This window comes from Humulus lupulus, chromosome 5 (assembly GCF_963169125.1).
Source record: "Humulus lupulus chromosome 5, drHumLupu1.1, whole genome shotgun sequence".
NCBI classification, from domain to species: domain Eukaryota; kingdom Viridiplantae; phylum Streptophyta; class Magnoliopsida; order Rosales; family Cannabaceae; genus Humulus; species Humulus lupulus.
In genome coordinates, this window is record NC_084797.1 from 176,958,576 (window position 1) to 176,971,799 (window position 13,224).

A 13,224-nucleotide genomic window follows, 5' to 3' on the forward strand; every position below is an offset into this window, starting at 1 on the left:
GAGATGGCGGGGGTTTGTGATGATGAGTGCATCTATAGTGTCAAACAGGCGGTCCTTATTCTTGTTGTTCTCCAGCTGCTCTAACATTTCTGCAATGACTAACTTTGCATAGTCAATGAAGTCAAATGATTCATTGATTTCTTCTGTAATTTCATATTCTTGTTGCTCTATGGTTGATTCCGTTGTTCATGGACCATTCTCAATATCGTCAATTGTGTTGTAATTGTTGGCTCTTTATATGCATAGAATGGAATTGAATTTGATGTTGTTGCCATGTTGTCCACTGTGTTCACACATAACAGATATCTTGTGAAGTCAGACTCATTCATTTTCAACTGCATGTAGAAAATGAGACTTCCATCATCCATTATTTTAAGGGGTGGGTATCCTTCCTTCACTTCATATTGTAGTTGCATGTGTGTTGTTACAGGGTTTCAACGTAATTGCATCAACAATGTATGTGAAAGTTCTTCATATTTGCAATTTCTTGATATTAATTTCCCATTAGGTTCAAAATCAACGTAATTCTTATTGTCATCCCATTTCCTGTTGCTCTGAATCAGGATTGGTAGTGATTTCATTCGCTGAAATGTTAAATAATAGGATTACTATATGCAGTAACTCGCAAACAACTTCCAAAGAACGCAAGAGCAACGAATAATAAATAAAGATTAAATTCCTCAGTCATTGTGTTAGTAAGAATATCAATTTTTTTTCAACATAATTGGATGAATAATGAAGAGGATGTATACAAAAAAAACATACCTGATTGTTGTTGCTACTTTCTCATATCGAGATCGGGTTGTAGTTGTGGTTTTGTTTTCAGATCGAGATCGGTTGTCATTGTGGTGTTGCTTTTCAGATCTAGATCGTTTGTAGTTGGGGTGATGTTTCAGATCGAAATCCTCTGTAGTTTTGGTGTTGTTTCAGGTCGAAATCATCGTGGCTCACCTGAGAGAAGTCTGATCTGTAGTTTTATTGTTGTTTCAGGTCAAGTTTTGTTGTTGTTTCAGGTTGAAATCTTCGTCGGTCACCTATGAGAGGATTTTCATGCCGCCTGCGAGGGAGAGAGTGCAATTTGTATTTCTGTAATTTTCAAATTTTGTTCCATACAAAAGTAAAAAATTTATGTGCTACAGTAAAAAGGTTATTTTTTTTCTTAATTTTTGATTATTATAGAAAAAATCCCATATTATAACATTATATAATACTATTTAATAATTATATTAATATAAATTTAAATGTTATAAAATATTATTATGATAATATTATATAATATATAATCATAATTTTTTACTAATTATATTTGTTGACTGTCTTTTTCGCAATCAACCTTAAGAAGAGAGATTAAAGAAATAAGAGAATAGAATACAATGATTTTTACGTGGTTCAGGTTATAAAAGAACCCTAGTCCACGAGTCTCTGGTATTAAAAGGATTGGAAACTTGTGATGGCAAGCTTCAATGGAGTATTATCAGGTAGTGTTTAGATTGCTCTAAGTACAAGGTCTTTTCTCTCTAAATAACCCAACCCTTTACAATGAGACTCCCAACCCTATTTATAGAGGTTGGGGTCACTAATACTAATCATAGGTAATTAATACACATTCTTCCCATTGTTGGGGGATTAATATCACTTTAATGCATTGGGCTAAATTGAATAGAGACCACGGCCCAAGCGAGCTTTGTGGGGCCCAATGCAGAAAAAGGTACCTACTTTATAGTGAACATGCCCCAGGTACTGTCAGGGCACGCTGCAAGTACCTCCATGTCAGACGGCGAAGTGGGTGTGCGAATTGTCGAGTTGTATACTCGAAAACACTGTTGATGAATCACCCATAAAGGTTGGTCAGGCCTTCCTCTGATGCTACTAACCCGCATTAGATGACACCTGGCTTATCCTCTAGATCTCGAGGACAAGGTCCTCGTTCTGGAATATAACTGATGGAAAGAAACAACCCGTGGACTGCCAAAGCATCCTCGAGACATAGCCTTAGGAAGGCGTTCGTAGCTCTCGGGGTGTGCCCCTGGGAAGATGTCGAAGTCTTATCCTCTATCCGAGGGGAATGATCTCCGACTGTAGAGCCAACCTCTCAAGGACTTATCCTTGGGGCGCGACCTTGTGAAAAGAAGCACATGTCCTACTCGGACAATCACGTGTCCTTGTATGAAAATATAGACAACAATATTAATATGAATTAATATATTATAAAAATATCATTATATTTAATAATTATATTAATATAAAATTAAATATTATAAAATATCATAATAATAATATATAATACATAATCTTAATTTTTATTAAAAAATAATCATTTTTATTTAAAAATAAAACATGTTATTTTTTTATTTGATATAACTTATATAAATATATATGAATAAAAATAAATATTATAAATATATTATATATAAGTGTTGTGTGTAAATAAATAGTATGACTATATAACTACATAAGAAATAATAAATAACATTTTTGGCCCCCGAATTATGACCACTATATGATTATGCCCCCTGAATGATATGCGATGTTGAAAATTTCCCCCGAACTATGCACGTTACTGAAATATGAGACTTCTGTTAGATTTTGTCATAGGTGGCTAACAAATTGATCATGTGACATTTTGTTTGTTGATGTGGCACTGTCATGTGTACAATAATTAACAATTTTTCTACTCAAATTTTGACCACTACCAAATTGTGTCTTTTTCATTAAAACTAATTTATTTTTTTAAAAAAAGAAAACCTATTTTTTTCTTAATAATAATAATTATATCATTAAAAATAAAAAAAATTATTTTAAAATATTAAGGAAATAAACAATACTAAAAGTTTCAAATTGATTAAATAAATTTTATAATACTCAAAAATTAAAAATCTAAATAATAACAAATAACTTTTTTTTTTACTTTTTATTTTCTTTTACAATATAAAATAAATATATCTTAAAATAAAAATTAAAAAATAAATCTTAAAACAAACTTTGTTTCCTTTCATCCCCTCCTCTTAAATTAAAAGTTTTTTTTTTTTTATTTAAGCTCTTCGTCATTCGTCTTCCTGTTTAATTAAATATTTTTTTTTCTTTGTTTTAGTATTTATTATAAATTTTCATTCTAAAATAGATTTATTTTATATTGTAAAAAAAAGAAAAAAGAAAAGTAAGAAAAAGTTATTTGTTATAAATTAAAATTTTAATTTATTAAGGATTTAATTATTATTTTTAGAATTTTTTTTAATAAAAGGGGTATTATTTGGTAGCTGTCAAAGTTCGGGAGGAAAAATTGCTAATTATTCTACACATGGCAGTGCCACATCAACAGACAAAATGCCACATCATCAATTTGTTGGCCACCTATGACGAAATCTAACAGAAGTCTTATATTTTAGTATCGTGCATAGTTCGAGGGGAATTTTTAACATCGCGAATCATTCGGGGGCATGATCATATAGTGGTCATAGTTTGGAGAGCAAAAATGTTATTTATTCCATAAGAAATTAAAATAATAATTATCTTCTATTAAGAATAAACAAGTTTATTCTCCAACCATTAATTTGTAATTTGAATAAGGTCACAAATGTTTTGTATCTTAAATATGATAACTTGTGATCTAAAAAATTATCATATTATATATATATTTTTAAAAAAATCATAAACAATGTTTTGATTTTTTCTTTTGATATGTTTATGTCATTCTTTTATATATAATATTGTTTATTTATTTAAATTTTATATGGTAATTATAAAAATTTAATAAATAAAACTAATCAAACGTGCGGCATGTATCTAGTATATATAAATGTGTGCGGATTGTTAAAAAAAATGTGTGTGGATTAAAAGAAAAAGCTACATATAGTGTTATATATATATAAATGTGTGTGCATTAAAAAAAAAAGCTACATATAGTGTTATATATAAATATATATATATATATATATATATATATAAATAAATGTGTGTGCATTAAAAGAAAAAGCTACCCAAGATTAAAAAAAAATTATAGCATATATATGTATACATAAAATATTTAAATCAATCATGTTTTATGTAAGGTTAATGTTTTTGTTAAATGTATAATTAAACATATAACAATATGGGTATTTTAAAACTTAATTGTAAAAAAAAAACCATATAAAATATGGTTTTCTAAAAATAATTCATGTAAAAATTATATATATATGAAAATTTCATATTTTTATATATTATTTTTTAAAACCCTATATTTTTAAAAAGACTCCTTTCTCTAAACTTTCATTGGGCTTAAACCACGCGGATTGGTTGGCCTTATTTTAGTAACTATGTATTTCCTTTTATTCTCTCATTCTCTTTTCATAAATCAACCAACTTGCTTTTACTTTGGATCAATTATTGGACTACATAATAATTATCTAATAATTGGAGATATATTTGAAAAGAAGTAGATGTGAATGTGTATAAAAAGAAAGAAATTGTGGAGTTTATATTTTGTTTGTTGATTTATTTAGTTTTATTAATTAAAACACTTCATAATTAGTGCTAACAAATAGCTTATTAACTTTAGGGGATCTTTTTAAAAAGGGAAAATACTAGTTTAGTCTCTATGTTTTTCTAGAATACGCGATCGACCTCTGTAATTTGTTAAATGACAATTCAAACCTTATGTTTTATAAAATAGGTCAAAATAGTATCCTACACCCGATTTTAGTCAAAATCTTTTTAAATATAATCATTCATTCTCCGCTCATCAGCCACCTTCTCCACTAATGTGAACCTATCTCATTTCCAACGACCTAAGAATTGATCTTATAATTAAAAATATTTTTACAAAAATCCAGTATAGGATACTATTTTGATCTATTTTATAAAACACATGATCTTAATTGTCATTTAACAAAACATAGGGACCGATTGAGTATTCGGAAAAAACATAGGGACCAAGATTGTATTTTTCCTTTTTAAAATATGGGATTTTAAAAGATAATGTATAAAAATATGACATTCTCATATTTGTAATTTTTACATGAATTATTTTTTTAAAACCATATTTTATATGGTTTTTTACAATTAAGTTTTATTGACGTCGTTTTTCGTCAACTTAAATCGCAGAGCAATTAAACAATATAAACTACGGTGCAGACGAATAGTAAAGAGGAACAAGAAGGTTTTTTACGTGGTTCAGCAGTTAAATATGCCTAGTCCACGAGTTTGTATTAGTAAGACTTAGAGTTTTCTGAAAATTCTTTAAGGATGAATTACCCAGAGTTTTCTCTCAAGATCTCATATTATCGATCCCTTACAAATGGTCATTCCTTCTCTATTTATAGGGAAGGTTACAGAGTCCGTTCCCACATATTTCAGGAAGATATTCTGTATATCAATTTAAAATAATGACATTAAATGCTATGTCTTCTATAAACAAGGAAACGTCCCCTGAAGACCCGGGAATGAATAACAAACTAAATAATATCCCCTTAATGTTGAGATTTTACAACAATAAATATGTTCACACACACACAACGGGCTATCTTAGGTGACTCATTGAATCTTCGAGGTCAGCGACCAGCATCGCGACTGTCAGACTTACGAACTTGTTATGAACTTGCCATCTTACTCCAAGACCTGCTCGGAGCAGATAAATACTATCGAGGCTATCACACTTGAGCTTGCACTTCTTAAGTTTAGGCTGCTCAATCTGAAGGCACTCGATAACAGATGTATCCTGATGTCATGCCATTTCGAGCCTAGAAAGAATCCTGAGGTTCCGTCTTTGAGATTGCCATATTGCTTTGGAGGTTTTACAACTGGACCATGCAATGTGTTTCATATATTTAAGGCTTATACTTGATGAATCCAGTTTTTCGAGGTCATAATCTCTGGTCTCGAAATTTGGGTGTAACAGTTTGCCCCCTCAAAAGTATTAGTTCGAATCCTATGAGAAGGAAACTTTTGAACTACTCTCATTGGGAACCATACCATCAAATACACTTGAGTGTGGACACGCATCAGCTGGGTATTAGCCAATCAAAGTACTTGAGTTCCTTGAAACTCTGCCCATGTCCGTTCGCCTGCCAACTTTATGGTACTATCATTTCATTTGTCCCTGGCCGTCAGATCTTATATGGAATCTAGCCAATGGCCCAGATTAGTTTGACTTTTTACATTCCTGGGGGTCTATAAATATATCCCCATTCGTCTTCCCCATTTTCCTTTCACGTTCAAATTCTCAGAGTGAAAAAACCAGAAACTTCTTTGCCCAGTTCTTGCATGTTCTCCAAGCCAAGAAGACAAAGCAACGTTGGCCTCTTCGATTCTATGAGATCATATTTACAGCTGCTCATTCAATCATCAATTTCTCTGTTTTTGCCGATCACATTGTGTAAGTTATCTGTACATGGCTTCGTATGTCCGTATATATGCATTGTTTTCATGCGCACTTATATTGTTGCACTGTTGGTCTAATCGTTAGTTTAACGTACTAGAATGTTTTTGCTGAAAAATATTAGACTTAAGTTTTAACATCATGGGTTCCAAACCCAGATCATGCATAAAAGACCCAAATATGGTTCTTCTACTGAGATTTTGAACTTTAGATGACATATCTTGTACACCAAGATATTGGGTACAAAATTAGGGCTTCAAAAATTGCACATTTCCCAAAAATATCACTTTTTGAGTAACCGCCACCTTTTTTCCCTGATATATCAGGATCTCCAATGACAAGCCCACCTTCCTTTCCTTCGATGGAATGCACGCCCTAAGACTGGCCTCGTCCTTTGGATCGAGTTTGCCTTGCAGCCTCGATCATTCAAGCTTAGGTTTTCTAGTTTTTTATTATTTCCTGTTTGCTTGGCCCTCACCGTTTTGATTTCTTGTTAGATTCTGCAGAACTCGGGAAAGTGGTGGGGGTCAAAGCTTGCAATTCCTTATTCACCAATAACTCCGAGCCTGGAGCCTCCTTTCATTCGGAACCATTGCTTGATCCGGGAGCACAAACTGAGGTGTGAACAAGAGGGCGTTCGAGATCACTTTTGACGACAAATAGACGAGGTTGAAGAAGGAAAAAGGAAAAAAACTAAGAGTCACCCTCTATCTAGATTCAGACCCCAAGCCTAGACCGATCCCCCTCAACCCTACGCTCAGGGTGACAGTTGCTTTCCAGCTAGGTGATCTCCAATTCTCGCTGATGGGGGAACCTTCTACCTCGTAGCCAACCTCTATACCTACCCTGAGAAGGGAATTTTTCGAGGCCGAGCACTATTGGAGCTTGATCTCATCATTAGTGTAACGCCCTGGTTACCCCAGAACAGTTACGGTGAACGGTGGACCGGAAATTTGACTCATTACCTGAGTCCTTTGGTCAAAAACGCGCTCTAAGTGTAATTAACAGGTTAAGGTATAAAACCAATAAAAAGGAAATGGAGATTTTATTACAAACTGCTCTGCAGAGCTAAACAAAACATTTACAAGTGGTTCTCAGTACAAAATGGTCATTACTGTTTTAAATTACAATCCCACCGACCTAAGCGGAAAAAATAGGGTAAACTCCCTAGTTCCTCTGAGAACGCCTTGGCCGTGGTGGTCAAGCGGCCGCATATGTACACATCACCACATCAGCTCTCCACTCAAGGCTAGGTGAGCTTTTCTTTCCCTTTACCTGCACCACATAGCACCCATGAGCCAAAGCCCAGCAAGAAAACACAATACTTTTCATAAACATTGCCAAATGATTATCATTATAATCACACTGAGCATAAAGCTTTCAAACAAATGAATAACACATGATTTTAGCGGGAGAGTGGCTGTTAAGTAAGCCACTAGCCTCCAAGCTCTCTTTTCTAGCGGGAGAGTGGCTGCTAGGTAAGCCACTAGCCTCTAGGCTCTGTTTTGTAGCGGGAGAGTGGCTGCTGGGTAAGCCACCAGCCTTTAAGCTCTGTTTGTTCATCGACCCTCAGGGTCGGTCAGGCATTAATGCTCCTTGAGTCATTCAATGCTAGTGGTCAATTAGATCTAATCTCTGTTGGCTTGCGTGATTCACGCTAAGGCCGTTCTGACAAGTAAGTCAGCGCTTCCCGACCTGTGTCCAGTAACACTGCCGAGCCTGACAAATAAGTCACAGCCTCACAGCTGATACTAACACTTTTGTCGATTCTGTATTCAATCCATGTCCATATTTATACAATCAACATGCCTCACAAATATCCATGCATGTCACACTTTGGGTGCGGTTTTCTTACCTTTGTTTCGAGCTAGAAATAATATAAGAACAACCCTGAGAACGATCGACTTTTTGGTCCTTTAGCGGTTACCTGGTCATAAGCAAATTATGGGATTCCATCAATAAATTGAATAATAAAAGGTTCCCAAACCAAAACCTAACCTCCGGGTCCTCAAACACTACTCAACCGGGTAGTAGGTTCAATCCTGAGGCCTTAGGTTTGAATCCCCATGCTAAAAACACCTTTTTGGCAAAATTGACCTTCAGGGCCTCCCCTGCTGCGCCGCGGTGCCCCCTTCAGACAGAAGGGGCCTCCCCTGCCAGACGCCAAGGGCCGCGGCGCTCCCCTGCTGCGCCGCGGCGCTCAGCCACGAATGGCTAAGTCGGCCACACGAACCAGTTTTCTTCCCTGAGCTCTTTCCTCTCAAACCAGCCCTTCAAACCCTCTCTAAACTTCTTCCAAACACACAATTAAACCCCCAAATAACACCCATAGCTCACCCTCATCAAACCCCAATAAAAAACAACATGAAAACTCCCTTTAATCCTCACTTTCCACATCAAATTCTAAAGCTGAAATCCTAAAACGAGAACAGAGCAAACATGGAAACTAAGGGCTAAAAACTTACCTCAAGTCCAGGTTATGGTGCTCTTCCACAGTGGAACACTCTCCCAAAGTACCAAGGCTTAGCTCCTAAGCTCAAATCCTCAACAAGATCACCAAATCTCACAAAGAAGATGAAGGTAGGTGAAGGTACGGGAAGGAAGAAGCTTACACTCTGTTTTGGTTCTGTTTTCTCTACAGCCTTCCAAGCTCATATATATCCAAGCCAAAAGACCATTATACCCCTAGGTCCTTTAAAGCTTCTAAAATCAACTCAAGGGTAATTTTGGCACTTTCCATTAATCCCGTTAATGATAATTAATGCTTCCCAATTCTCGCTAATCTCAATATTCTCAAACACCAATAATTTACCTCCCGTTACCCTTTAATGCCCGGTAACACTCTAATCATTAAAAGCACCCCGAGACTCACCCCGAGCCCCGAGCTTAAGCCCGTTATGACCAAACCGATATTTAACATTCCTTGATCGTCTCATGCCAAATAGCTCGAACAAACACACATCATAATGTGGTCTCAAATTATATCACCAACATGCGAACAAATAATCAATTTACCCTCAACGAGCCAAATTACCATCACACCCCTGTAATAAGAAATATGGACACACATGCATGCATTTCACATCATATCATAATATAATCAACAGATACATGCATTTAATCAATTAATAACATAATTAAGCAAGTATGGCCCTCCCGGCCTACTGTTCACGCCGTTAAACTCAATGGAGAATTCGGGCATTACAACTATCCCCTCCTTACTGAAATTTCGTCCCCGAAATTTACCTGAACAGCTCGCGATACTGACTCCGCATATCTGACTCCAGCTCCCAGGTCGCCTCCTCGACATTGCTGTTCCTCCACAATACCTTAACCAAAGGTATTGTTTTATTCCTGAGGACCTTGTCCTTTCTATCAAGTATCTGAACTGGCTGCTCCTCAAAGGAGAGATCTGGCTCAAGCTCCAGATCTTCATAACTCAGAATATGGCCCACATTAGATACATACCTCCGAAGAGCTGATACATGAAATACATTATGCACGGCAGACAACGCCGGAGGCAAAGCCTATCTGTAAGCCACTTGACCAATCCTCTCCAGGATCTCAAATGGACCTACAAATCTAGGACTCAGCTTGCCTTTCTTCCCAAACCTTCTCACCCCTTTCCATGGTGAGACTCTGAGGAAAACATAGTCTCCTACCTGGAACTCCACGTTCCTGCGCTTGGGATCTGCATAGCTCTTCTGTCTACTCTGAGAAGCAAGCATTCTAGCTCTAATCTTCTCTATAGCCTCACTGGTCCTCTGAACTGCATCAGGACCTAAGTATCTCCTTTCACATGTCTCATCCCAATGAATGGGAGATCTGCACTTCCTACCATATAGCATCTCATAAGGTGCTACTCCAATGGTAGATTGGTAACTGCTGTTGTAGGAGAATTCTATCAAAGGCAGATACTTACTCCAAGAACCACCGAAATCCAGTACACATGCTCTCAGCATGTCCTCCAAAATCTGGATCATCCTCTCAGATTGCCCATCTGTCTGAGGATGATAAGCTGTACTGAACTTCAATTTTGTCCCCATGGCTTTCTGCAAACTCCCCCAGAACTTGGAAGTAAAAGTGGGGTCCCGATCTGACACGATCGACCTAGGTGCACCATGGAGCCGCACGATCTCTCTCACATAGAGATCCGCATACTGATCAACTGTATATGTAGTCCTCACTGGCAAGAAGTGAGCTGACTTGGTATAACGATCCACTATCACCCAAACGGAATCATGCTGACCAGTAGTCCTGGGCAAGCCCACCACAAAATCCATCGTGATGTCTTCCCACTTCCACTCAGGAATATCCAGAGGCTGCAGTGACCCTGCCGGCCTCTGATGCTCAGCCTTGACTTGTTGACATGTCAAGCACTTAGCCACATACTCTACTACATCTCTCTTCATCCCCGGCCACCAATATAACGATCTCACATCCTGGAACATCTTCGTGGTGCCTGGATGCAAAGAGTAAGGTGTAGTATGAGATTCATCCAGAATCTCTCGCCTCAATGCAGTGTCTAACGGAACACATATCCGCCCTTTGTATCTCAACAAGCCTACCTCAGACACGGTATAATCCCTGGATGCTCCAGCCAGAACATCCTCCCTGATCTTAATCAGCTGAGGATCACTCAACTGACCCTCTTTGATTCTCTCCAACAGTTTAGACTGTAGCGTAATATTAGCCAATTGGCCCACCAGCAACTCTATACCAGCTCTGGTCATATCATCTGCTAACTCTCTGGCTATCAGCCTCATACCATGAATCTTCCCCGGACCTTTTCGGCTCAAGGCATCAGCTACCACGTTGGCTTTCCCTGGGTGATACAAAATCTCACAGTCATAGTCTTTCACTAACTCCAACCAACGCTTTTGCCTCATATTCAGGTCTTTCTGGGTGAAGAAATACTTCAGGCTCTTGTGGTCTGTATAGATCTCACACTTCTCCCCATAGAGATAGTGCCTCCATATCTTTAAGGCAAAAACCACAGCTGCCAACTCCAGATGCTGCTCATGCTCTTACTCAGTCTGAGAATATACCAGAATATCATCGATGAAGACGATCACAAACTGGTCTAAGTAATCCCTGAACACTCTGTTCATCATATCCATGAAAGCAGCAAGGGCATTAGTCAATCCAAATGACATAACCAGAAACTCATAATGCCCATACCTGGTACGAAAAGCAGTCTTCGGTATATCTCCCTCCTTGACCCTCAACTGATGATAACCAGAACGAAGGTCGATCTTAGAGAATACCTTCATACCTTGCAACTGATCGAACATGTCATCTATCCTTGGCAAAGGATACTTATTCTTAATTGTCAACTTATTCAGTTCCCTGTAATCTATACACATTCTCAGAGAACCATCTTTCTTCTTCACAAACAGAACTGGCGCACCCCAGGGTGAGAAACTAGGTCTGATGAAACCCATAACTAGCAGCTCTTGCAACTGCACTTTCAGTTCTTTCAACTCAGCTGGGGCCATTCTATATGGTGCTCTAGACACTGGCTCCGTCCCTGGTGCCAGTTCTATAACGAACTCAATCTCTCTGTGTGGTGGCAACCCTGGCAAATACTCTGGAAACACATCCAGAAACTCACATACAAGTCTAGTATCCTCTGGTCTCACTGGCATGACCTGAGTGGTGTCAACCACACTGGCTAAGAATCCAATGCAACCTCTCTGCAGTAGATCCCTGGCCCTCAACACAGAAATCATAGGAACACGGGGTCCATGCACAGTACCAACAAACACAAAAGGATCCTCACCCTCAGGCTCAAAGGTGACCATCTTCCTTCTGCAGTCAATAGTTGCCCCATACTTTGCCAACCAATCCATACCCAGTATCATATCAAAGTCAGTCATAACTAACTCTATCAGATCCACTGACAACTCTCTGCCCTCTACTGTCACTGGCAAAGATCTGACCCATCTTCTGGACACCACTATCTCTCCAGTGGGTAACAAAGTACCAAACCCCACTGCATAGAAATCTCAAGGTCTGCACAACCTGTCAATAATGCTGCTAGCAACAAAGGAATGTGTAGCACCAGAATCAATTAACACACGATAAGGGGTTCCTGCACTAAGAAGCTGACCTGTAACGACTGAGGGGGAAGCCTCAGCTTCTGCTTGTGTCAACGTGAACACTCGAGCTGGGGTCGAGCTGTCCACCTTTCTGAGTTCTTCTTTCCCTATCTGAGGACAATCTTTCTTAAGGTGTCCCACTACTCCACACAAATAGCAGGCCTTTGCCCTACACTCTCCCAAATGGCGCTTCTTGCACTTAGGGCATTCAGGACGAGTCTTCCAGGCTTCATTGCTCCCAGGACGACCTATTGTAATACCACGAGGTCTTCTGTCAGAACCTGGAACTGGGAAGGTATCAGGAACCTTCCTCTTCTGATCACTGGGGCCAACACCCCTACCAGAACCAACAAATGGAGGACCTGGCCTCCTGAAATCCCTTCTGGCTGCATTGTCACGCCAGATCTTAATCTCTGCACTCTCAGCCGTGAGTGCCTTCTCCACCACCTGTGCATAAGTAGTGACTCCTGCCACAGTGGTGATGCGAACGTCACAAGCTAACCTGGGCTGTAGCCCCTAGAGGAATCTCTCTCTCCTGGTCCCATCAGTGGGCACCAGCTCTTTGGCAAACTTTGCCAAACGGTCAAACTTTAAGGCATATTCAGTAACTGATAAGCTTCCCTAAAGTAGCCTCATAAACTCATCGGCCTTCGCCGCTCTTATGGCATCATTATAGTACTTTTCATTAAACAAGGCCTGAAACTCCTCCCAACTCAGGAGATTAACATCCTTGGTCTAGCCAACGACCTCCCACCAAATTCGGGCATC